At 39.6% G+C, this 25992-nt stretch overlaps 1 long non-coding RNA gene across 1 annotated transcript; it reads right to left on the bottom strand.

Annotated features, from left to right (window-relative positions):
- Positions 1 to 475: 475 nt before the first annotated feature.
- On the bottom strand, positions 476 to 25773 carry LOC137199595 (uncharacterized). The gene is made up of 4 exons (XR_010931810.1): positions 25625 to 25773; positions 20965 to 21109; positions 2684 to 2798; positions 476 to 1122 (listed from the first exon to the last, which is right to left on the bottom strand). It is a non-coding gene; the product is annotated as an uncharacterized lncRNA (long non-coding RNA).
- Positions 25774 to 25992: the final 219 nt, after the last annotated feature.

Raw genomic sequence — 25992 nt, forward strand, 5'->3', positions numbered from 1 at the left:
ACAAAAACATGTCTTCAGTCAGCATAGCTACTAGGGATGTGCAAAGGGCCCAGTATTTGTATGTGTATTTGTTGAGGCAGCAAAATTATTTGTATTTGTATTCGAATAAAAGTGGAAAGAGGCTTAAAAATCCTGTTTTTGTTTTTATTACGCTTTTAATTTTAAATTAATTATTTTCCAAATTAGGAAATAATAGTAAGTCATGTGGCAGGTGGATGTGACTCCCCTCGTTGAGACCTGCTGATAGACATAACAGTGGAGCAGAGGACAGAAACCAAGATAGTGATGTAACCTACCTGTGCGCTGGTATTTGGTATTTGTATGTTTTTTTTTCTTCCCGAAAACAAATAATTTTTAAAATATTTGTATGAAACAAATATTTGTAGAAAACCCACTATTTGTTCTTTGCCAAATAATATTACTTGTATTATATTAGGAGTGCTGAACTTTTTCTTCACATTAAGTCAATTAAATACAAAAAACTCTAGTTGCTGAGATATTTGTACTATTGAATAGAGAACTTGTGTTAACAAATACAAGAAACCATAGAAATAACCTTGGAGATAATGTATTTCACAGCTGCTTCATTATGGTAGATTATTCTTGATGTATATGAATTTTAACACACAAATGCAAACCATTCATTGCTGAGGTTACATTACCACATTTTACATGTTTACTGCATGTGTACAATATAAACAGAAGAACCTAAAATAGTTTGAAACAAAACAAAAACGGCACAACTGTACCCTCTTATTAACATAAACCTTTCCAGTGGGAAATGTGTAGTCATTAAACACATTAAAAAGCCAGAAAAAATACCCAACAGCACACCTATCAAACGTGGAGAAAATATTCATAATGTTGCACCTGCATGGTGTGGAGTAGGTCAGAGAGAATACTGAACACAGGTTTATGGAAGTGGTGGGAGAATACTTAACATTTTCATTTTCATAAAGCACCAAGCAAAGAAAGCAGTATGGAAATTAATAAAGTAGATTAATTTTCTCGCTGGCTCTCTGAGCAAAACAACCATTACATTACACGCTGGTTTGGACTTTGGCACAAACATTCTTCATTTTGTTGGCAGCTTCTGAGGAAACAGCATTCTCTGCAACAACCCTATGAAAACAGGAAAAAGAAGCACATAACATCAGTGAGGCCATTAGGTCTACAGTATATACTTTGGACAAATGAAAATTTGAGGCCTTGGAAAAAGAAAATCACATAATTGCAGAATTTAAAAAACAGTGAGGTTTTTTATTGCTTGCAGACCCGCGGCTTGTTTTAACTGTCAGTTTGAAGTGTGTAATGGTATGAAAGGAAGATTGTGTCAACAACACTATTCAAATGTATGCCTCAGAAACCATGTATTTAACTGCAGGCAGAATCACACTGTTGAGCTTTTCTACCATCCGACAAGCGTGTCTGAAGGAGTATACAACCACCTTTATTTTAACAAGACTTCAAGTCTGAAGCACAGCTAGTGGCTGTTTGTGGCTCATTACACCCAACAATAAAAAAGTGTTGAGTGGAACAAACCACGTCCTGACAGTTCTGCCATGTTCTGAGCCTTCCCAGTGGTGGGGCTAAAAAACACATCGGACCAGATGAACTAAGGAAATGGCATAACGCAAATGTTAGCTGAGGTTGTCTATGAGTTTGCAGCCGCAATCTGAATGTACTGTATTCAGCATCTGATTTAAGTGATTTAAGAGAGTAAATTTTTGGATGTTGGTCTGACTGCACCATCAGTCCGCCTATGGGTGTAGCCACAACCATAGACCTTAGCCACACCTCCACACAAGATTCTCAAAAATCTGTATCGTTTGTAAATCTATAAACTCAAAATATATTGTACCATTTAAACCACCATTGTGTACATAATGTATCACAAAAGCAATACACTGATAATTTATTAAACCCTTTTTATAAGTAAGATGGTTTTGACAGTAGCATTTTCTATAAGTGTTTCTTTTGCCACAGTGGATTACAGGATTTTAGCACTGTATTTTAAAACATTCAACAACACACCTAGCAAACAAAGAGAAAATATCTTTAACATTGCACCTGCACTGTGCAGAGTGAGTCAGAGAGATATATTGTATTTGTATATTTGTTTTATTGTTTCATTTTATTCTGTATTATGATGATCCCTTGTGGTTGTTATTGAGAACTTTTCTGGGATGGTATATAGAACTTTCAATTGACCCTCCCCTGCTTGTTTTTTGAGGGTGATTTAGATAGCATGAGTTTTCAAGATGTATGTAACTTTCACTGACCAGTCAAAGTTTCATTTTGATCTTATACTCAGATTCATCCTCTCTTTCCCAGTTGATTGCCTTTTGTTGCTATTATAATACATATAAAAGCAACAAAAGGCATGACTTCATTCTTTTGTTTTTTCAGTGATTATCCTTACAATCTTCTTGTATAATGCTTTTGTGATAAATTATACAATTTTGGTTTGAATGGTACTTACATATTACTGAGTCTGGCTTGGATATATGCATTGATCCCATGGTTGACTACTGATTTATTTTTTTTATTTTTAAAATGGAGAATTCTACAGTGTTGTGAGTCATTTGGAAGCAGAAAGAATCTGTCATGATAATGACATGTCTTTTGCACTAACCATAGACTGTATATAAAAATGGATGTAGAAAGGCATGACGTCACTCACTGGTTTCCATTGGAGCCAGTTTGAAGCCCAGAGTTGCTGCTTACGGTCAATGCCATCTTTTCCGTTTGGAGCCAGGACCTTCCAATAGGGAGTGCAAGGTGTTTCCTTACATGTTCTGGAAAAATGTGTTGTTGAAAAAATGTATTGACTTAGTATTTTATTTAGTATTAGTTGATGCTTTTTGAACTTTCACACTTTAAGGGACTTTTGCATTGGCTTAAGTTTCAAGCCGTGGTTGTTTCCGCTTAGCATTAAATCTATAGTTTGAGCTGAGAGTAGTGCTAGAGAGCTCATACCATGTTAAAAAAGTAAATTCACTGTGTATGAACATCCTCAATAGATTCATGCAATTCTACCTGTTCGATTTAGATTTTTTTAAATGAAGAAATGAACACTTTGAGAAAAAAAGAGGGTCATCAAAATCATGAAGACTTAACTTCTGAGAACCCCAAATATTCAAATCAAAGTTTAAGGAAATCCACACATTCAAGAAGTGACCAGTGACAAAAGAAAACCCTGAATCTCATGCTATGGTCCTTACTATCAGCAGTTCTCAATCCAAATGAACACCTATCTGAGATTTTGGAACAATGTGTTTTGTTATTATTATTATTACCATATCATTTTTTATCTTTATGTGCTGCTCTGTTTGAATTTAATTTTATCTGTTTTATCTGTTTTGTTTATTGCTTCATGAAGCACTTTGTAGCATATATTTTGAACAGAGTTACATAAATAAAGTTCATTATTGTATTATTATTCAAGTGCCAATCTGAGGTCAAATTTTAGCCCCACTACTGGTTGTAGTTAGGCTCTCAGAATAGCAAATTATCAGTATATTATTTGTATTATTCCATCACTTTAGTATTGTAGGGTGCCATGAATGTTAGAGCCTCCAGAAGCTGTTAGGGTTTTACTCTTGCTGTACTAAGGCAATAGCATTTTCAATTTGTAAATCTAACATCTGAAATTTTGAATGTATTTATCTGCAGAGGCCTACAGCCTGTTTTCCAGACAAGCATTCATATAGAAAAATGCATTTATAAGGAGCCACTTAAGTCATTTTAGACAGATAAGTCCTATCTGATTCTAAGAAGGAGGTCTCTCTCTCTCAGTCTAATAGAGCTGGAACGCACCATTTCCTCGCCGTTGTTTCCCATGTTAACATGCCAGGCATTTGCTCTTACATATCTGATGTAATAACAAGTAGAGGGTGACAAGTGTGGAGACCTCACAAACTACAGTCACTGATTTGTGGGGAAAACTTTCATTACTTGAAACACAAAGGTTACAAAATTTGCTCCTACCTTGCACTTTAAATAACTTCTCATTGGCCAGTGTATTCATGGGAAATTACAGTAACACTTTTCCTCGCCGGGCTCACTTTGTTAATTAAAAGGTGTGTTTCACTTAATTTTTCTACTTGCTGCTGTCAGGTTATTGGCCTTGGCAGTCATCCTGCTTAGTTAAATGTTGTGTAGATGTGGAGGAGAAAGAGGTGAGAAAACAGAATTAGCGGGAATTGAATATATGTAGGAGAATTGAGGTTGTGAGAACCAACCACAGCCAAATACATTAATGAGATAACAGTCATTTCCCCATTATTTTAAAGAGGCATTAAGTAATCCTGCAGTCAGTTATGACTGCACCAACACTGATGCAATGTATGTCCTCCTGTACAGACCCAAACAGGATAACCAGTGAGACCTTCAGAGGAGTTTACACTAGATGTTGAAATTTTCTAATAGCTGTGAGTTCACAAGTTTTGATATGCAGTGACATTTTTAAAATGGAAGAGCCAATGGAGCTTAGTTTCTGTGCTTTTTTCAATCTTTGACAAACAAATTTCACAAGGAGGATGTCATTTGTGGGAGCTACATAAACTACCCACAACTATTTTAACCCCCAGTAATTACAACCCCCGTTGTACAGGCGCCCAGACCAACCAGTAGGAGTCACTTGTGCAGCAACATGTAGAACCCTCGGCAGATGTCATGATGTTGCAGAAAACACAAAAATAGTTAGATTTCCATTTATATGTAGCGCAAATTGGATGGAAACCCACCTAATGACTTAAACATTCACCAAGTCCTCAATCTCTAAACAGAAGAATCTGTGTTTTGTCAGTGCCTTCAAAAATGTGATCACAGCCAGATTAACCTCCTGGGGCAACTCGAGACAAAAAGCGTTCCACTGAGCCCCAATAGCCCCCGGTTCCTCCCGCTCTCTGTGCAGTGTGCTAGACCTGGTCCCAGATTTGCTATGTGGTCATGTGATTTCTACAAGTCAACACCTTAAGATCTCTGTTGCTACACCTTGGAATGGTGTATGATGTCATCATGACATCACATGTGATGTAACTGACGTTTCATATGTAAGTCATATGATCATACCTGAGCCACTTGCATTCATTGAAGCAGAAAAACTAGTAAAAATATATTAATTAAATATTATATATATATATGTGGGGGTCAGAATGAACTAAATTGCCAAGTAAGAAGGTGATAACTTTTATGTGAGACATCAGTGGAAAGGAGTGCATGGTGAGAGAAAGGCAGTGTTTGTCTTTGTTATCTGCCACTGGAGGCAGAAAAAGCCCATTTCCACAAAAAGATTCCGTCCATTCTAAATGTCTTTCTCATTCCCAAATGCTACTTTTTGCCAAATGGATCTGTCTGACATCCAGTGACATATGTCAGGCTGTTTCTCATTTGGTTAAACATCTAGTGAGTGAGAGCACATGGAAGAGGGCTGACAAGTTGTGATTTTCTGTCTCTGTTCTCATGCTGTAAGAGCATCTCAAATTGATACTCTGCAGGGAGCTGGGAGGATGTGATAGAATAAGATGACATCATCATCAATGGAACACAATCATCTGATCTCAAGAGTTTTGTTTGCAACACAGCAGCAGAGCAATCCAAGAATCCATAGAAAAATGCAGCTGCTGTTATAAATTTGCTAGTTCCAGCAAGAGCTCTTAGAGAGGCTGATGTGTAACAGTTATCAGAGTTAGGATCGTTAAAAGGCCTCTTTATATGAATATTTAGATTATTGAAACCGTTTGGATGAGAAAAGACAGAGAGGGGGCTCATTGTCTGAAGAGAAGTCCATGCAGGCGACTCAGTGACTGATTTTCCCCTCATAGTGTCTACGTGACTGTCCAAACAAAACAGCTCAACAGCATTGTGTTAACACCAGACGGCTCATTGAGATGAGAGAGTGGCTAATATCTTGGAGGTACTACATACTGGGTTGGGTAAAATTTAAAATGAAAGTAGCACTAAGGAGAGCTCCTTCCTACCTCCAATCCATGATCAAACCCGCTCCGGACCAGGTTAGCTGTTCAGCATAAGTTACCATACATATGAGTTAAATCTGAAGTTACCTCGCTAACCATACGGTTCTCACCAACTGCAGTTACTGTGGGTGTTTCACCCATCTGCCTAAGGGGGCAGTAATGGGCCCATTCCCATTTGACTTACCAGATAGAAGCAAAAACGATGCTGTACTTGAAAATTAACTTGGGCAAACCTCACTCAGATGAGATTCATGCTTTCTTGGCATTATTTTCAGATATGTATTGGTTTTACAAGAGAAGAGGCTTAATGGATGAGCACAAAATGGTTTGGCAAACCTGAATGATACCTCTAATTAAGAGCAGCACATAGCCACTTCCCTTACAACGTTTTCAATAGGAAGTAGGGGTGGACCCAAATCCAAATACGTTATTCAGCAAAGTACAAATAGTGTTTTTTTTTTTTTTTTAAAGGAACATTTATTTCATACAAATATTTTAAAAATGATTTGTTTTCGGGAAGGAAAAAAAAACATGTCAAATATCAGCGCTCAGGTCAGTTACATCGCTATCTCAGTCTCTCTCCTCTGCTCCGCTGTTACGTCTATCAGCAGGTCTCAACAAGGGGAGTCACATCCACCTGCTACATGACGCACATTTCCTTATTTGAACATCACTCTCGGAGTTGGGGGTGTTCCCCAGAGATAAAGCTGAGCTACTGACACAAGCAAAGTGCTTTCAAGGGACTTTTCCTTAACCTAAAAATAGGCAATAAATGAAAAGTGCAAAGCAAAAATCACCATTGAAATTTTTCTCCACACATTACATGCTATGCTGTCTCCGTGTTATGGGTGTGGGGACCTCCTTCATAAGGTAGCTTATTATCATAACACTTAAACACTTTAATATCCTAAAATTAAAAGTGTAATAAAAACAAAAACTGGATTTTTATGTCTATTTCCACTTTCATTTGAAAACAAATACATATAAATAATTTTGCTGCCTCAACAAATATAGATACAAATACAAACACTGGGCTCTCTGCATGTCCTTCATGGGAAGCATCCAAGACCGTCTCCAACAGAGAGAATGAGACAGTCTCGAAAGCAGCAAAGTGAAACCCTACACTCCAATGTGGCCATTCTACTCCGCTGTTTGGAAAAGAATGCACAATTCTGATGACTCCTAAGACTCTGAAGACCAGTCCAAAAGAAAAAAAAAACCTATCAATTTAATTTTGTCGCCTGTGACTCTCTATGACAGCAGGCTTTTCACCCTACTTTCCAGTATAGCTAGTTGTAACAGCTATAAACACTTCTGCCTTATACAGGGCATTTTCTTTGAGCTTGGTGTAAATTTCATACCTGCTCAATTTCAGTTTCTGCCCTCACCTGACCATTCCACTACAAAATGTGTTTATTAGAAAGTACAATAGGGCCGATCTAAATTTGTTTGTTTTTTTATTAATGTTATGACCCAGTCTGAGCAGCTCATTGGCCCATAGTCGGGTGGCCCTTTTGGCATTTGCCAATCTGTCACTGCTTAAGTCTGGACCAAAGTGGTGGACCAACTGAAACTGATCAGAATTGCAGTTCTTACAACCAAGCTAGCAGTGTGGCTAACAACAAAATAGTCTGTATCCTAGCGATTCAGGGTAAATAAATAGTAAGGCATAAATTACTCAAAAGACATTGGACATTGAAATAAAGGAAATCTATGAAATAATAACCAAAACCCAAATACATTCCACTATTAGCCTCATTATAGGGCCCACCTCTACAACCACAGATGTGAACTCGGCTAGTAAACTGTTCCTCCACTAAATCATTCTGTTGTCAAAAACAACAGTGCTGATCACAAAAACACTGAGGAGGTCACCAAACCCTCTCAGCTGTATTTCAGGTCACAAGTTATTCCCATTACACAAAACTTAATTTATTGGTTCCCTGAAAAGCAAAAATGTGACAAACATTTGCAGAAGTGGTTGAACTTCATGGTTTCCAACACTGAAAAAAGTCTTTAAGAATGAGAAGCAGCTCCCATGGATGGATGAGATTGAGGAAGCAGCTGTTTGTAAATGAACCAGTAGGAATGACATACCAAGTTTCCCTTAATACATCTTGGATAGCGTGTAAGTGGTAATCAGAAGAGCAGTATTTGGAATAAAAATGGTGTGCACTGCGCAAACAATTAATCCATCACTGACAAGGTTGAGGACTGAAATTGTCCAAGCCGTCTCAAAGATTTGGCGGCAACAAAACAAAAACAAAAACAACAAAGATGAAAGTAAAGGGTTGTCTGAAACAGGTGGGTCACAATATCAGATCCTCCAATGACCATTCACAGTAGAAACAGAAATCTCTATTCTACTAGTTTTTTGTTTAGGTTATTTAACATTATGAAGAGGCCATCATACACTAATACAAAAAGGGATGACACAGTAAGGTCCTGGACTAATTTCCATTATGGTCTTTAATGTAAAGATAGCAAAGATGCAGGAGTCCAAGTGACTCAGCAACATTATACTACCTAAAAACCAACACAATAAATGCCTACATCATCATCATCATCATCCAAGCTGTTGGCACTGCTGTTAACCAACACGAGCCTTAGGTTCCAACCCAACACAACCCTGGCTAACTGATGCATATACTAAAAGACCATGCACACACCACTTCCCACACATCAAACTTTTTTTTTTTTTTTTTTAACAAAAGAAGTTGAAACTGAGAAATTTTCATCAGAAGCAGATTTAAAGTCGTCCACCTGACTCATACTGTATTAATAATAAATGAAAACAACCAGAAGCCCAAAACACACTTTTATTATAGGTAATAAGAAACTCTAATTTTTATTTCTGTCCATTTCAATAGTCTAATCTGTTCATTGACTCGTGTTGGCACTCCCTAGCATTTTGATTCTTAAATGACATTTTCGTAACCTTTGGCAAAAATGAGCATTCTGCAGTTTGTAGCATGTGTACTTAAAGGCTCATAACCACTGCACACTTCAAACTGCAATGGAAGTTTTTCATGGTGGATGTTTCAAATCAGGAGTAATTTATCCTATCTCATACATGTAGTCTTGGTTGCAGATGCAAGGTTACACTCCTTTCTTCATTAACTAGAAAGTCTTTCATGTCATGTGACTTCCACCCAGCTTGGACTTCAACGGTCTTTTTTTGGACGCATCAATATTTTCCTATGTGTTCTTGTGTCTATACATAGGTGAACAGTGGACATCAAAGTGAGTATGTGTATGTTTTCTTAACCCTTTCCCTCTGCAGCGTGGCATGCATACTGTTTGAAAAGGTCCTATGGGAAGAGAGTGGGAAAGCCCTGCTGTGTTCTGGTTTCTAGGCCTGATACAGAAACTGGCACAAGACAGCTTTCCTTCTGACAACAGAAAACAAGCTTTTACCAACCTAGCCAATTTGAATTAATACACTTGAATCACATTACTTTAATAAGATCTTTATGAACTTAAACATGTCATCTGGATCGCTCCAGGCCACATCCCCACCCCCTACCCTCCCCCTCTCCCACACAGGATCTGTTCCTAAGGGAATGCTTTGGATGAGAGGAAGCTGAATCAACATGGAGGCTTTGACTCCTGTCAGTTTGCTCCAGTGGGTCTCGCACCAGAGGCATAAGAGCAGGTGGAAAAACTTATGGAGATTCTATGACTTTCAGCTCCCAGGAGGAAGTGACATGAAGCCCCACAGAGGGACTGGGGAAGGGGGTGGGGGGTGCTGGGGTCGTGTGTAATGTTCTCTGTTACACACAACTCCTTTAGTCCACCAACTTTCACTTACCCTCTGTCTTTGAAGTACAAATGTGATCAATGTGATCACAGTCAGTACAGTGTAAAGCAGCTTAATTACATTGCTTTCTAAGACATCTCCACTGTTCTTGAGACAGTATAAAGGGTGAGGAGAGAGGGTGAATGACACAGGATAGGAATTGGAGTAGAAACTGGCAGACTGATTTAAGGGAGAATATCCAGGTCCACTTTAAAATAAATGCATGCATTCGGTGCATCTAACAATCTAACAGTAGTTGAAAAGTCTTGAAATGTTTAATGCAGTGGGGTATGTTGATGCCTCACTCAAATGAATGAAGGGGCTCACTTTTTTCATACAGTGTAGGCCTGAAAAGCTGTATGCTTCATTTTAACTATGCTATGATGAAGTATAAGCAACAAAGCACAGCAATACTCTTGAACAGTGCAGCCTTTAGCTTAGATTTGATTTGACAAAATCATGTGAGCCTTTCAACTAGCCTTTGCTTGTAATGATCCCTGACTTCATTTGGACTTTAGCCTTTGAAATCAAAGGCTAGAATAATATGTTTTGTCACTGTGCAGTGGAAGCTGCACATCAGAGTGCAGCAGCAGCACAACACTGTCTACATAGGAGGCGTAGTGTGAGCTGCATGTTAGCAGAGCAGCAGCAGCTTCAGTCCTCTGTCTGTCTACACAATATGCATTCAGGCACAGTAATGAGTGTAGGACACTGACAATATGGCAGCACTCAAATCCCAATACATAATCATAGTAGTTACACACTTAAGATGACAGAATATGAATCTGAAATGCAAAAATATGCTTAAGGTTGCAGTTATGCATGTATAGAGGGAGTGAAATGCAGGGTTAATGTTCAGACCAACATTAGCCCTGCGTCAAAAAACAAAGCCCAGCCATTTATTTGAATGGAGCCAGTGCCTTAAAACCAATGCAGAGAGCTCCAACAAAACAACGCAGGGACATCAAGATGCTGCATTTGCATCACATGCATGCAAGCGCACATTCTTGGTGGATTATTTTGTAAAGTGAATGCCGTGTTTCTGCTGTTTACCTCGCAATTATAGATAAAATAGAGGCCTGTACTACAAAGCAGTATTTGGGGATAGCGAGGTAACTTCATGTTTAACTATGAGTTTTCAGGGTTACGACAGCAGTTCACTTCTTACCAGGGCACATCACCATAGTAACTTATGCTGAACAGCTAACCTGCTCTGGAGCGGGTTAACTTCAGAGGACTGGATCACAACCTGTCAACACTCTGACCACTGACTAATCAGATCAGATCATCATTCCTACAGGATCCCGACATGGACAAAAGTCCTGAGTTACAAAAAAAAGTTAAAAAAAGAGTAATATATATTTTTATAGGTCAGTGGAAACATTTTATTGTTTCTGTTTCCACTCTGGTTTTAAAACAGAGCTTTTAAAACAGAGCTTCTAACAAAAGGAGAGATCATTTACCACACTATAGAGGTGGGCCCGAATACAAATATGTTATTCGGCAAAGCACAAATAGTGGGTCTTTTACTGTCTGCACATTTGTAACGTGATTCGTTTTAGCTCAGTAGTCAGCACAGTCATCTATGACTTGGGAAACTTGAGTTCAAGACCAGGTGTGTGGACCTCCTTCGTAAGATAGTTTATTCATAAACACTTGTTTTAATACTGTAATATCCTAAAATTAAAAGTGTAATTAAAAAAGAAAAAAAATATTTTTATATCTATTTCCACTTTTATTTGAATACAAATACAAATATAAATAATTTTGCTGCCTCAACAAATATAAATACAAATACAAATACTGGGCTCTCTGCACATCCCCTGAGTGATAGCTGACAGTGTGGATGATTTCACACTCTGATTACATCAGATCAGCTCAGAATAACATCAGACAACTGTGATGGTGACTGGAAATAAAAATGAAAGATTGTCTTTTACTAGAAAAATAATCCACACAGTGTTAATTGGCTCCCATGATTTTTTATGTGACATATTCAGAATGGTTTCTTCATCATTCAACTACAAAAACTACTCACTCTGTAGTCATATATAATAATTCCTACATATATTTTAGCCTACTTTTAAAATTTGGAAATTATTTCTAGCATTTCTACATCTTCTTATTCTGTTGTATGATTAATGGCTGTCGTTTGCATTTCACTTCATTGAATATGACTTTTTGCTGTCGCTAAAACAGAAGTTTCCTGCAGGTATTTTGTATCACTGTTTCATCTCATATCATATGAAGTACTTCATTCATGGTTCTGATGATGTCGCTCATAATTAACAACCCCACCTCTTTCAAATGAATGCGCTTGTAGATGGAGAGGAAGATCCAGAGTTGACTGATGATAGTTGATAACCAGCTTCGTGTACCGGTTATCTGGATGGCCAATGTTAGGCTCAGTGAAGCCAAATAACAAAAAGATATCCCAGGTATGTTGAACTTGCCTTGTAGCACAGGCCCCAGTTGCTACAGTGATAACTTACCAGAGTTGTAAAATCCTGTCTGTATGACAAACCACTGTGTTGTGTTTTGGCATCTGATATACATTTAAATGCATTAATCTGTAGCTCCAACTCAACTTCCTGGATTGTATTTCATTGTCTCACTGGTACCTTAAACAACATGCCCCCAACAACACAGGCCCTGCAGTGTTTTTGCGCAGGACTGCTTGAAATGTCATTAAATTTGGTGAAGGGTGCATGATGAACACAAAGTTTAGGACTTGGACTTGACTCGGACTTCATAGCCCAGACCTGAGGTATCCCACCTCTCGCATAAGCCATCAAATCCATTCTTACTGACGGGAAATACATTCCCAGAGTGTGTCATTTTTTTTATGTTGTTCATATGTAAAGATATGATATGTCTTGCTACCTTCTTAGTCATGGCTTACATGAGAGGAGGAAAATATTTCAAGTGTCATTTGTTATATTAAAATGAATGAGTAAATGAATCAGTGTTGTCCACCAAAAGGTGGAAGTTGCCAAAATGAGGTTCCAAGGGGACAAATGAGGAATAGTTTAAGTTTGCTATGATTTACACTAAATCAATTAAAAAAAACAATCTTAATTATTTTTTAAGAATCACTTTTGTACAAATACTATATGTCTCACTACTACAAATGTAGGCAACAAAAACCTCTGGGGTCTGTAAGATTTCTCTACTTTAAGACACAGGTGGACAGACATTTTGTGTATAACTTCAAGTTCCCCATGGCAGGCTGTAAGACCCCTCCGAGGGGTTGACTGGAGCACATGAGCACTCTAGCCCCAGAAGATTCAGCTGTCCAACTGCTTGAAACAGTCTGACACAAAGGCATGTGGCCCCACCGGTGGAAGAACAGCTTACTGATGCAACTGAAGAAAACAAAGGCCCTCTAAATACAAATAAACCTCTGTAACATCTGCAGACAGAGAAAGGGGAGGCACAGGGAAGCTAACTGCTTCTGCCAGAGCCAGTGTGACCGAGCAGGGAACATGTGACCAGAGAGTAAATAAAGCAAACGGCATGAGGTGGGGATGCAGCGTGGGGTTTGGACCCCTCAGGCAGATGGATGCTCTGGCCTCCACGGTAGAGGTCTGGCCTGTTAGAGGACTGGACATCGACAGCTGTGTTTTCACTGTGTTTGTTCCTGAGGGCCACATGGAGAGGCTTCAATAACCAACAACTCCTCTAGGGTGACTGTGCTGTACTGCACACACACGCACACGCACACAAACATATATGTACATATACACACACACTGCTAAAATCAAGCAGCTATGGTGTATTAACTCTAATGCTAATGCTAATTTGTTGCTTTTAGTTTAGTTTTGTCATTTTTAGGACCAATTGGAAGAACTACTTTAACCACTCAGCCCTGTCACCAGACAATTTTGCAAAATCCCAGATTACATTCAATGACTTATTTTACATCCAATGCCAAAGGTTTTAAAATGTTTTAGTTTTCTATAATAACTATGCATAGCTACTATGGTTTGGTTAATATTAGGCAAAGAATGTGGATATGGTTAAAGATCCCCTCCAGATATGTATTAAGACATAAAATACTCTTCTTGGAATAATAATTTGTGTCTGATATATTTTTTTCACAAACAAAAAAAAAGTATAATTTTAACTGCAGATCTGTGACTGGACTAGAAGCTCTTTGCTCCTGCATGAAAGAAAAACATGCTACACTCTCACCCACCACTCCAACCCTCCTTTTTGGCTTTCTGCGGTGACAGAACATTGAAACTGGATGTAAATTTTGAGATTCATAATTTTTCAACATGTATGTAATTCCTAGGATAGCTTGCTGCTACTGAGGCTGCTAATGAAACTGTTCACATGAAGAGACATATCAAACAAAACATATGTAGTGGTGGTAGTGTTACTACTACTGATATCACATCATCACAACAAATTTTTCTGCTTTGATGTGATGCAGTACATCAATGCACCTGGGCATATTGCTATATAGCTGAGAATTGTAGTTCACTCTTTAATTTGGATTTAATGTGTATGTATTTTTAATTGAGCCGCTCTTCAGAGGGCACCTTGCATCTGCAGCCAGAGGTGTTTCCAAATAGGCCAAATAATAACTCTCAAGTGGATATTAGAGTGAATGTCAGACTGCATGCTGAAGGAAACACCAGTGATCAACACTTCTATAAACACAGATGACAGGTGATGACATTAAAGTAAAAAACAGAATAAATAAGTGTAGAAACATTATAAATGCAGATGCTTCCACTGAATGGTTTACTGAAAATGATGTGAAGCTATGGCCTTCAGTCACCAGATTTAAAACCACTATGGGAGATTTTGGAGTGATGTATTAGACAGAGCTCTCCACCACCATCATCAAAACATTAAACGAGGGAATGTGTTTTTGAAGAATTCTGTTCATCCCTCCAGCAAAGTTCCACACACTTGGAGAATCTAAGTCAATCTATGACAAGGAAAACTCAAGCTGTTGTGGAGGCGCATGGTGGAACAACACCTTACTAACACACTTTATATTCCTTTCACTTGTCAAACATTTGTATAAATAGTATATACAGTATAGATCTGCCTCATTATTATTTAAAATAATTCTATTGGAGCAAGGTCAGCATTGAGACATCTGACAGAGTTGCAACTTTATAGAGAGGTTTGACATTTGATGTTCCAACTGTGAGCAGCAAACAACTGATAGCTTAGGGCATTCCAGCTATATTCTCTGTCAATAAACCCATGAAAAGACCAACACCAACAGTGTTTTAATCCATTTCTCATTACTTCCTGACTTTCCTGTTCTGTCTTTCAAAATGGCTAACAAATACATATTGGGCAACTCCGTCTGCTGAAAGAATGTGGTTGAGAGCTTTGAGACAACAAGTAACTTTTGACTTGTGTTGAGATTTTTTTTTTGTTAAGCCATAAATATATAGTTTCTTTTTATAAAAAGGTTCAATTTAAACACTTTACATAAACAGCTGGCCATTGTAGTTTTAAGCAAGCAGGATGGTGTGTGTTTGTGATTGAGTCAAAATAAACTAGTGTGTGTGAGTGTGTGTGTGTATGTGTGTGTGTGTGTGTGTGTGTGTGTGTGTGTGTGTGTGTGTGTTCATGGTCATGAAGGAACATGTCACCCAGTGCAATAGTGTGGCTCACTGGACAACAATGGTACAGAAGAATAAGATATAGTACCAGCCAAAAGTTTGGACACACCTTCCCATTCACTTAAATGAGAAAATGTGTCAAAACTTTTGACTGGTACTGTATATCAGGATATATTTGATAGTTAAACAAACATTGCTCGTAGATCTTCATTGTTGGTTTGGGCCTCTTCATGGGATTTGTTGACAGAAGAAACATATAGAATAACTACAGTTTTATCCTTTATGACAAGAACAAACAAAGTCAAGAAGTCATGATTTAACATTTAACATTACATTTTATAAAGCTCACTATGAAATCTACGCTGGCTTCTGCTAGTCCTGTCCTTTCTATGTTTACTTTGTAAGTCATATATGTCTTGGTAAAATACATTAGTCACTCTGTGATACAAGTGCATTTTGGTGTTATTGTAGTATTTGCATGTTCTTGTAGCATCCAGTCACCACTTGATACAACAGGCCAAGTAGTCACATTTCCTCAGCTGAGGGCAGCCTTTCCCACAGTTTGAGGGCTCTCACATTTCACTGTGAGAGAGTACTGAGATGGAGGGATGGAGAATATTGCAGTGTTTCAGCTGCTGCAGCACAATCCTGTTTCTGACTATAATGAAAAGTGAGACTGTAAATCTTTCTCAGATACACAGTCAGAAAATGACCAGTGCGAGTGACCGTGTTGTGACCCATACTATGCAGGTTGTGTTGTACAGAAAGAAGCAGCAGCATTAGCAGTGAGCTAGACATCCCCAACTTCCCTTCTCCTGCACCTCCAAGCTGCCAGCAGCGCTCTACTTTATTTGTTATTGTTGAGGATAATCCAAAGGGGGGATCTCTCTCACTAAGTATCCGTTTCACTCGCTCCATTTATACACAAGATTGATGCTCAATTGAGGATGAGAACTCCTGTTTCCCCCTACTGCTTCCCTCCACTTTTTACTCAGAATGTAGACAGCAACTGGAGGCCATGGTGACATGTGCCAGCATGTAAATCTTTACAGTGCTGGAAGCTCTGTGAAGCGAAAAAATCTGTCGAGTGCATGAAGGCAGCAGAAGATGAAAATCTTTCCTGTTCAGCTGGAGTCAACACAGCAAAGCTGAACTGTTGATGTGACAATGTTCAGATGTACCAAAATTACTTCTAAAATGTTTTAATTAATTCTAATACATTGCAACAGATCAGTAAATAATTGTGTAAAATAAATAAAATAAAAGTTAAATAAAAGTGACTTCTTTCTGCTGCTTTGATACACACAGGTTAACTGTAATTGATGTTGGTTGGAAACTGCACCTGAACTTCAGCTGAAGATGTAGAGATGCTTTGGGAAATCTTTCCAAAATCTTGTCTGCCACAGGTGATCCACACTGACCCTCCTCTCCACAGATAGCATATTGAAGTGAAAACCTGTGCTGCAGGTTATATTTTCTTTAAGCAGAACCACACTGCTTATTCGTTGACAACTTTTTTTTCAAAAAGAGCAAAACAAAAACAAGATTAAAACTAAATAAAAAGTAACCTTTGAAAAAGAGAAGTGTAACAATATGTACTACATTTTTTGACAATGAATAAAATCTAAACAATGATGTGATTGAAAAATGGATGAATGGACAAATGAACAAATGAACCAACTGTTTTAACTGTGCAATGTCTTACAGAAGTGGTTGTAGCATCTGTAGAATCACAAGCTAGGCTAACTGTTAACCCGTATGAACTGACAGTTCCAACAATCATGTTGCCTAATGTTCTCTGGACAGCAAAACGGATTACATAACTCCCCCATCAGTGCTGGTCACTTGTTGACATGCAAGAGCTGTCTACATCAAACTGAGACATGTACTTTTCTCTTTAAATGCACTTTAATGCACTGTGCTGCTAACTGCTAGTTCTTTTTTTTGTTTGTTTTCTCTCTTGGGATTTATATGTTTTATCATTTTTTAAGGGAATTTTTAGATATGCAGTATATCTTAATCCTTTCTGTTGTTGTTGCACTGCTGTGGGCTGGGAGTAACAGCATTTTGTTTTTTTGTGTATGCAAATACACAAGAAAAAGACAATAAACAAAATCTTGAATGTCTGTCTCTCTATCAGTAATGTTATCTGACCTTAGTGCTTTTGAGAAGATACAGATTGGTTGACAAAATTCATCTACAATCTACTGAGAATTAGACAAGAAGCAACAAAACAGCTGACAAATTGTTAAAACCTACAGGCAGCAAGGCCACATTTATAAGAAGGGACGCTAATGTAACAGTATCAAGTGCTGGGGATGTAATGTTAATGTTACTTTCAGTCGGATGTCTTTCCTGTTACAAGCAGGACGAATGAGTCAGTTCCAGGATTCATTTTGGCAGGCAACCATGTAAATCTTCCTCTAGATGTTCACTAAAGAAATATCACTACGCTATCCCATGTTTGAGCTTCTCCTCTTAAGCTAAACCCAGACAGTGAACTGTATGTAGTAAACAGGTGAGTGAATCCAGCTGCTGAATGATCAGCTGCTCTGCAGTAGAGAGCACAGGTAGCTGTGGCAATGCTACAGTAGGTGAGAAGGAACATTTGTTCAAACAGAGTTTGCTGAGGAGAGTGAGTCTGTTGTATTGCTGCAGAGCACAGTCACATGGACACTGTGTGTGTGCGTCAACAAGTAAACACTGCCTTTTCTGTGTTCTGTGGTTATTCACCACAAACAGCGAATGTACTGACTCAGGACTCTTTTGGGGGAACTAAGCCGCCCCTGGCTCCCCCGTAATTCTAAATATCATCACACAGGCTCCGGGTCATGAACTATCATATTGACCATGCCTACAGAGGCAAGTGTGTGGGAGAGAAAGAATATGTAACAAGTGAATCTTTTAGCTTGGGGAAATTTCCAGAGGAAAAATTAGGTGGTCCCCAAATTGTAATGATTATCCACAGCAAAGTTAAAGTGATACTCTGAAACCTGAAATTCATTTCAGTTAAGCAATTACAAGTGAACCAAAACATAAAAAAACATTCCCTCAGCAAAACCCCACTGTCCGGTCTCCATAATTGTGCGGGATATTGCAAACGCTCATAGTGGCTAAATACATGTATGCTATTTCAGGCAGGAGTGCGACACAGAGATGTACTTGGTAATATTTTCATTTAGATCGAAGTTTTGGATGCACAGATCAGCTAATCAACAAACTGACATTGCATCCTTGAGCCCTGACTAAACATTTTTGCCATGCTAACCATGTAAACCCCAGGGAGGACAGTTGGTCAGTCTGTCCACAGGCCAAGACTGAAATACCCCAACAGATACTGGATGAACTTGTAACAGTCGAAATTGTGAAATGTACCTTGAAGACATACCGTGTTGCCTAGATATGAGAGAAGCAACGTCATCAGACAGTGCCTTGTATTCTTTGAATTAGTTGAGTGGCACGCATGCTGTGAATGGACGTGTATTATTGAACTTCGGTTTCCTTTTTGCTTCTCAAATCAAGAGTAATGTTTTGGTTATGTGTGGCGTCATGTATGATAAAATAGTAGCCTTGGTAAGCTTGATGTAGATATTAGTAATAAATGCTGAGCACTGTGTAAATCCCAGTATCAGCGTGGCTGTGAGATTTTGACTTGTCTTCTTCTACTTCAACCAAGAAACATGGACCAAACCAAGTGATGCCCGAACACCTTTTCCTTGTGTTCCTTGACATTAACGAGATGGTACCAGTGCAACTACACAAGGTGAAGTGATTTTTGTCCCTTTTTATTTACCGTGTTGGACTGTGCGCTGGCCTAGCTGCACATGTCAGTAAGATCAAATTATGGATGGGTATGCACATATGTATTGCTGAGCCAACGGCAGGAGAGAACCTGCTTTCAACTAAACTTTTTACCATCAGCTGATCTGTTGAATTGATATGCAATGGATTGAAAGATGGACACTTATGGTGTGAGTTTGAACTTTATCTCCGCTGTACACCTGTGCAGGTATTTTTCTTCTCCTTGTCCCTGCTGTACTCTGCCCTTGTGGAATACTGTTGCACATGCCTGGACTGTTCATGCCGAAGTGGCCAGATCTATTGGGTAATGTACACGAACTGAGCACCTAGACATGTTACTACACACCTTGAACTGAAAGTAAAGAGTTTCCAGACTGAAGTTGACATCCTTCAGTGGTGTCTGCATGACTCTCTTGATACACAGAGAAATATTTTTGAATGCTGGGACCAAAACAACAAGGTAGGCACAAAAGCCCCATCTGCTCAGCCTGCTAATCCTATCCCAGTGGCTGCTTTGACGCCCTATGTGCCTGACCTCCCCAACGGGAGACCTGAATATTCTGATACAGGAACACCTGGTCACACTCAAACTGCCACAACTGCCTCACGTCTTCGGTCAGATTCTCTTGAACTGAGCAATACAACCAGAATCCTTGCAGCTGCACTGCACCAAGCTAAACTGGAGCCTCTTGTGTTCACTGGCAATGGTGTGATCCACCCAGAGGACTGGCTACAGTCTGTTAATACTCACAGGTTCTCCCTTGACTTGACAGATGCTCAGATTCTCAGAGAGCTACTACAATTCCTTGCTAAGGAACCAAGAAAGTGGTTCAGCGTGCTCAACAACTAACATGTTGTTACTTGGGCTGACTTTTGTGAGCTTTTCAGAATGGTCTTCCTACCTGTGGACAATCAGGAGCATGTCATGAGAGGCATTTGTTGCCCACATGTTCAGTGAATTAAGAAAACTGAGAAGCCCGCCATCAGAGCAGGAACAAATTGAGCTCATCTATAAGCATGCTCTAGAAGAGTACAGAGTCACACTTTACGGCACATCTGTCAAATTAGTCACTGAATTAGTGCTGTGAGCACATGAGCTTCATTCTGTCCTTGGCCCTAACACCACACAGCTGACCCGTGCTCAAGTGAAAAATAAACCTGAGAAGGGGACCTACTGCTTCAAATGTTCCATGCCATGTTTCATGTCTCGCACCTGCCCTAACTGCTCCACATCCCCCTGGGGACCCCCAAATCCTCCCAGGTCTACCGTTGAGTTACAACAAGCCCTGCCTCCAGTCGGGAGTTCTGACATGGATGCTGCAAGAGTTGAGGATGGGAATACAATGGCGGATACAAGCCCAACTGGCAGGAGGCAGGGAAACTTCTAGGGGGGAGGACATTTTGCAGAGGCAACCCTCCCCCCAGAAGCTGACTGAGCCTCCTCCACTCTCATCCACCCCACAGGACCAGTCTGTGCTCAATCATTTGGAAGATGAAACTTCACAGTCATCATGGAACAGCCGATTTAAAGTGAAAGTTAACTTTAAAGGTGCAGCATTGGATGCCACACTTGACACAGGCACCCCACTCTCCCTTCTCCTGAGGGCAGACTTGGTTCTGAAAGTCAATATTGAATTAGCACATGATCAGCCCCACCAATCCCGCTTGCAAATAATACAGCCTGTAACCCATTAGGGACCACCTGGGTTTATGGGCAAGCCTGTCTATCAGCAGTTCATTGTTCTCCTTGACCTCTGATTCGTGCCTCACTGACCATACATGTACCTACCAGAACAGTGACCATGGGTGACAATCCACCCTTCCTCGATGAACTTGATGATAGCAGCGTGGATACAACTGACCTGGAAAGTGGAACCATGATGCTTCTCAGAGTTCCACCAGCTGCTCTTCATGCCAAACTGGAAGAAGCCAACCTGGAGAAGGCAAAGAAAACAGAGCTGTTAAGGCTACTTGAAGGCTACAGTGATCAGTTTGACAGTCATCTTGGCCGCACCTCCCTGGCCTAACATGTCATGCAAAAAAACAAATCATTGAAGACCAATTGCAGAACATACTGCAGGAGGGCATCACTGAGCCAGCATCAGGGCCATGGGCCCCCTTGTAAGCCAAAGTTCTGTGTGGACTTTAGACTAGGAAGGACTCTTATCATCTACCACACATAGACAAATCTCTTGACTTCCTGTCCAGAGGGAAGTTCCTTACTACCCTGTACCTTGCTCAGGGTTATTGGCAGGTGGCTGTTGCCAAGGAGTCAAAGCCAAAAACTTCATCATGCACTGCGGCCTATTCCATTTCAGATTCCTCCCCTTTGGTCTTTGCAGTGCACCAGCAACCTTTCAGAGGCTCATGAACACAGTCCTTGATGGTCTCATCTATAAGTCCTGTGCAGTTCACATCTCAAAAACATTGTCATAGCCTCGCCCACCTTCGAACAGCATTTTGGCAGACCCGGAAGAAGTCCTATCCAGACTGAAATCAGCTGGCCTCTCCTTGAAATTGAGCAAGTGTCAGTTCTGTCTAGGCAAACTCTCCTTCCTTGGCGTGCACCTTGTAGTGGTCTGGGTGTATGCCAGATGCATACACCCAGACCCCGACAAGGTGAAAGCTGAGTTCAAGGTGCAATCTACTATGAAGCACATGCAACAGTTTCAGAGCTATTACTGGTTATTACTGTCGGTTTGTTCAGCATTGTGCTTGACATGCTGAACCACTCTTTGCCATCACAAAAAAAGATGCCCCATTCAACTGGGACAGCAAATGCCAAGCAGCCATGGATCTCCTGAAAAGCTGCATAACTTCAGTGCCTGTCCTGAGATTCCTGGACTTTCCATGTCCTTTCTTCACTCATTCCTGGCCTTGGAGCTGTGTTAATGCAGAGAGATGATGATGGCAGAGATGTTGCTGTGGCATATGCTAGTCGTGCTCTGCACAAGTCTGAAAAACCATACTCGCCTCCAGAGGAGAAGTGCCTAGCGATTATTTGGGCCATAGAAAACTTTAGGCCATATGTCGAAGGCCTCCATGTGACTATTTTCACAAACCACATTATTTTTTTTTATCAATGACCACTCTCTCTTCGAAAAGTTTCAGTCTGGTTTTTGCACTCAGCATAGCACAGAAACTGCACTTTTAAAAGTTTTAAACAACATTGGAATGAACTCAGATGCCAGCTGCTGTACTGTTCTGGTGCTTTTAGACCTCTCTGCAGCATTTGATACAGTCGATCATGGAATATCAATTAAGCAACCAGGAAACTGCATAGGTGTGACTGGAACTGCTCTAGACTGATTTAAGTCTTACCTGAGTGATAGAACTTTGTCTGTTTCAATTGGAAATGTCTCCTCCAAATACTCAGATATTAACTGCGGCGTTCCTCAAGGATCTATTCTCGGCCCTTTACTGTTTTCCATTTACATGTTACTACTGGGTCAAGTCATCCACAACTCCAATATTTCCTTCCATTTTCATGCAGATGATACACAAATACATCTATCCATAAATCCATCAGACCTCACCTCACTTACAACCTGTCTTGCAGATATTAGATCCTGGATGTCCAATAATTTTTTTTAATGCTAAATAATGATAAAACTTAAGTGATGGTGTTTGGGCCCAAAGCACAGAGTAAGCAAGACCTTAGTTTCCCAGGGTTTGCAGTGCACCTATGAGGCCAGAAATCTGGGTATAATCTTTGATTCTGACCTGAATTCTTCTAAACATTTCACCAAAATCATCGAATCTATTTAACTGTATTTAATGAGAGCTTCTTTTTTTTTTGCTTTTGCTCACTTATTTATTCTTAAGTTTTTTCATAGTCATACCTTGTAATCAATATGTAATTGCATTGTGTATTTTGTTTTTTTATGTTTTTACGAGCACCCAGCATCAAATGGCTTGCCTTGGCTTGGCTTTAGCAGTGATGTCATCAGTTTGCTTTTGTAGTTAGTTCACTTTGGAAAGTTCTGAATGTTAGTTTGACAGGCATCTGTAGAATAATCCCACCTATTGTTGGGTCATTTGAAATGTTAAAACCACTTAATACATTTTAATGGACACTTCTGAACATATACAGCAGGGGGCAGCACAGTGACTTTCCTTCCCTGTTGGTGATATGTGTAGGTAAGTGTAATCTCCCCCTGGACAGCACAGAAAATGTGAAATGACATCTTTTAAAAGCTACCCTGTTGGAATGATTTCATAGAAATAAATATGCTGCAGATCCAAGATCAGAGTCTGCTCTCTGGAAATGGGAGTGGGCAGCTGCTTGCAATTGAGACCAAAGAGCTCAGTGCCAGGAATGTCCCCAGTGCCTCAAAAACAGAACAGAAAACACAACACAACATTAAAAGCACCAGAGCACGGGGCTGTGAGGCTTTGGCTCCCTCATCTACTTCATCACCATTTGTTTTTTCTGTTGGGGAGGGAAATGTATTTGAGGGTTGTGGAGGGGTGGTGGGGATGGGGGTTGGGGAGGGTTTGAAAGGACACTAGACTTTAAAACAGAATGAAAGTAACTGTCATGATACTGTATGGGGGAATGAAGAAACAAGCAGGAAAATATTCAAATGATTTAAAACTTGAGTTTTGTCTGGATTTATCAGCATTAAGCAGTTTGTCTAAAGAGTCCCAAAAGGAGTCACAAACTAAAATTATATGTCAAAAGTAGACAAACAATTAAGTAATAGATCTCTAGATGTCTCTTAGTCCCCATTTACCATTTAAGTTTTTATTTTCACTACTTATGCTGTTCTCTTGATGTTAGCACATTTAGTCATTTATCTGTTTCCCATTTACTCCATTGCTCCAGTGTAGCATTTTCCATTTTCCTCACACTGGGAAAAGGGAAAATTAGCTTTACTGTGTCCAACAGTATGTAACATTATTCTGGAATAGTGTTCAGCCACTACAGTTTAGATAAGATATGATTCTTCATCTTGTGATCAAGCAGTCAGTATACAATATAGTGTAACTGTGCAGCACTACCACCCACTGTTCATTTTCAATTTGATTTTATGCAGATTGTTTTTATAGACTAACTTTACAGCAGACCAAAAAGAAGTGCTTAGCTGTCCTCTCTGGTTGGAAGTTTGAAGCCTGTTTTACCTCTGACCACAGCCACGCATGGGTGTGGTCAGCAGTGTGCCCCTGTAACCTCACCCAACAGTGACAGAGTACACCTGTACACCACTGCAGCAAGGTGACATGTTAAACCACTGGAGTTAAGCAAAGATAAGACTTTCAGCAGAAGTTACTCTACATTTGCAGTTGAGAAAGAATAACACTGGATCATGGCTGATGCTGGATTTTTTTAAAAAGGAAAAGAAAAGAAAACAAAATAGTTGTGACCAAGATATATAAGCTTGTATCAGCCAACTTATCAGTCTAGCTCTAAAAATAACTTAATTATTCACAAGTCAGCCTTGCAAGTGGTAAAATGGCTAGATTCCCTACAAGATGGCACTAGCTTCATTTTTGCTATTACAGACTCAACTTTAATTTGCTATGGCTGATATAGTTACCACAGGTGATGTTTGTCATTTCAACTAGTGAAAGCAACGGTCACACTGGCTAAAAATTTGACTGCAAACATTGTTATCTACATTGCTTTGCTGATAAAAAAAATAGGGATAAAAGGGCTGATAAGACATTAAGTGATGGAGCTGATTAAATCCACATATTTTGCCACCAGCGAACCAGATTCAAACCCTCCTCCTGAGTCAAAGTCAAACATTTTGTTCCAAGGTTTTGAGGCTCTATACATATGTCACACTACTTCCACCTTTGCTCCTGAGAGACAGGAGTCATTTTTACACATGCACAAGATTTAGGTTGTCTGTAAAACAAAAGCATATGTCATATTTAGGCAGTTGAAAAACAACTGACGCTGTTCTTTTTCTTAGGAGGACAGTCTCTTGGATTCACAACAGCTCATAGAAAACACTCCTGCTTTATAATCAATTGCCAACTTGACTCTAACAAATTGCCATTAATCTTCTGGTTATAGCATACAGTACTTGTACTTCTGACTCCCTGGGTAAGCATGATCCTCGTCATGTCACCATGCATTTTGAGATATTACCACTTACAGTGGAGAGTATGAAAGGCCTAATCCCTGTCTTGCCTAGACTCAGTTTTCAGATGCACCACACTTTATAGAAACAGCTGGCTCTCCTCCGTCCAACAGCGAGGTAGAAGAAACTGAGTTTTTGCTACTCTCCAACATCAATACTGAGGCAGTATCTTCTGTCATGATAAAAGAGCGACTAAAAGAGAAGAGCTGGAGCCTAACTACCTCTTAAGAGACTATTAGAGAGTGAGTTTCCTTCTCTTCTCTGTCTCCCTGCTACACTCAGGGAGGCTGGCTTTTATCATGCCAACACATTGAGAGCTTTTAAGTAAGCTGTAAAAATAAAATATGTCCAAAATACCTGCAGCAGGCTCCAGAAACAGCCAATGTTGATTTTTTTTAAAATAGTCAAATGTCAAAAGTATTACTGCTAATTGCTTCATCGGAGGGTGGCAGTGCCGGGGCTGATGGTCCTTCCAAGGCAGGCTGGATGTTCTGTAACAGAAGAGCAGTCAGTGCAGCACTGAAAAACTCCTCAGGAGCCTAAGGTCATAGCTGCAGTGCAGTTAGAAATCATTACAGTGCCAGCTGTCTTGTCGAGCACTTCAGGATAGCTCATGTAACATAATACAGTTTGCTTCAAAATCTCACGAACTGTACAAACTACTTCCACAGTAGAGCCTTATGAATGCAGGAAAAATTTAAACTGTTCAAGATGAAAGCAAAGTG

Source organism: Thunnus thynnus, chromosome 16 (assembly GCF_963924715.1).
Source record: "Thunnus thynnus chromosome 16, fThuThy2.1, whole genome shotgun sequence".
Classification (NCBI taxonomy): Eukaryota; Metazoa; Chordata; class Actinopteri; order Scombriformes; family Scombridae; genus Thunnus; species Thunnus thynnus.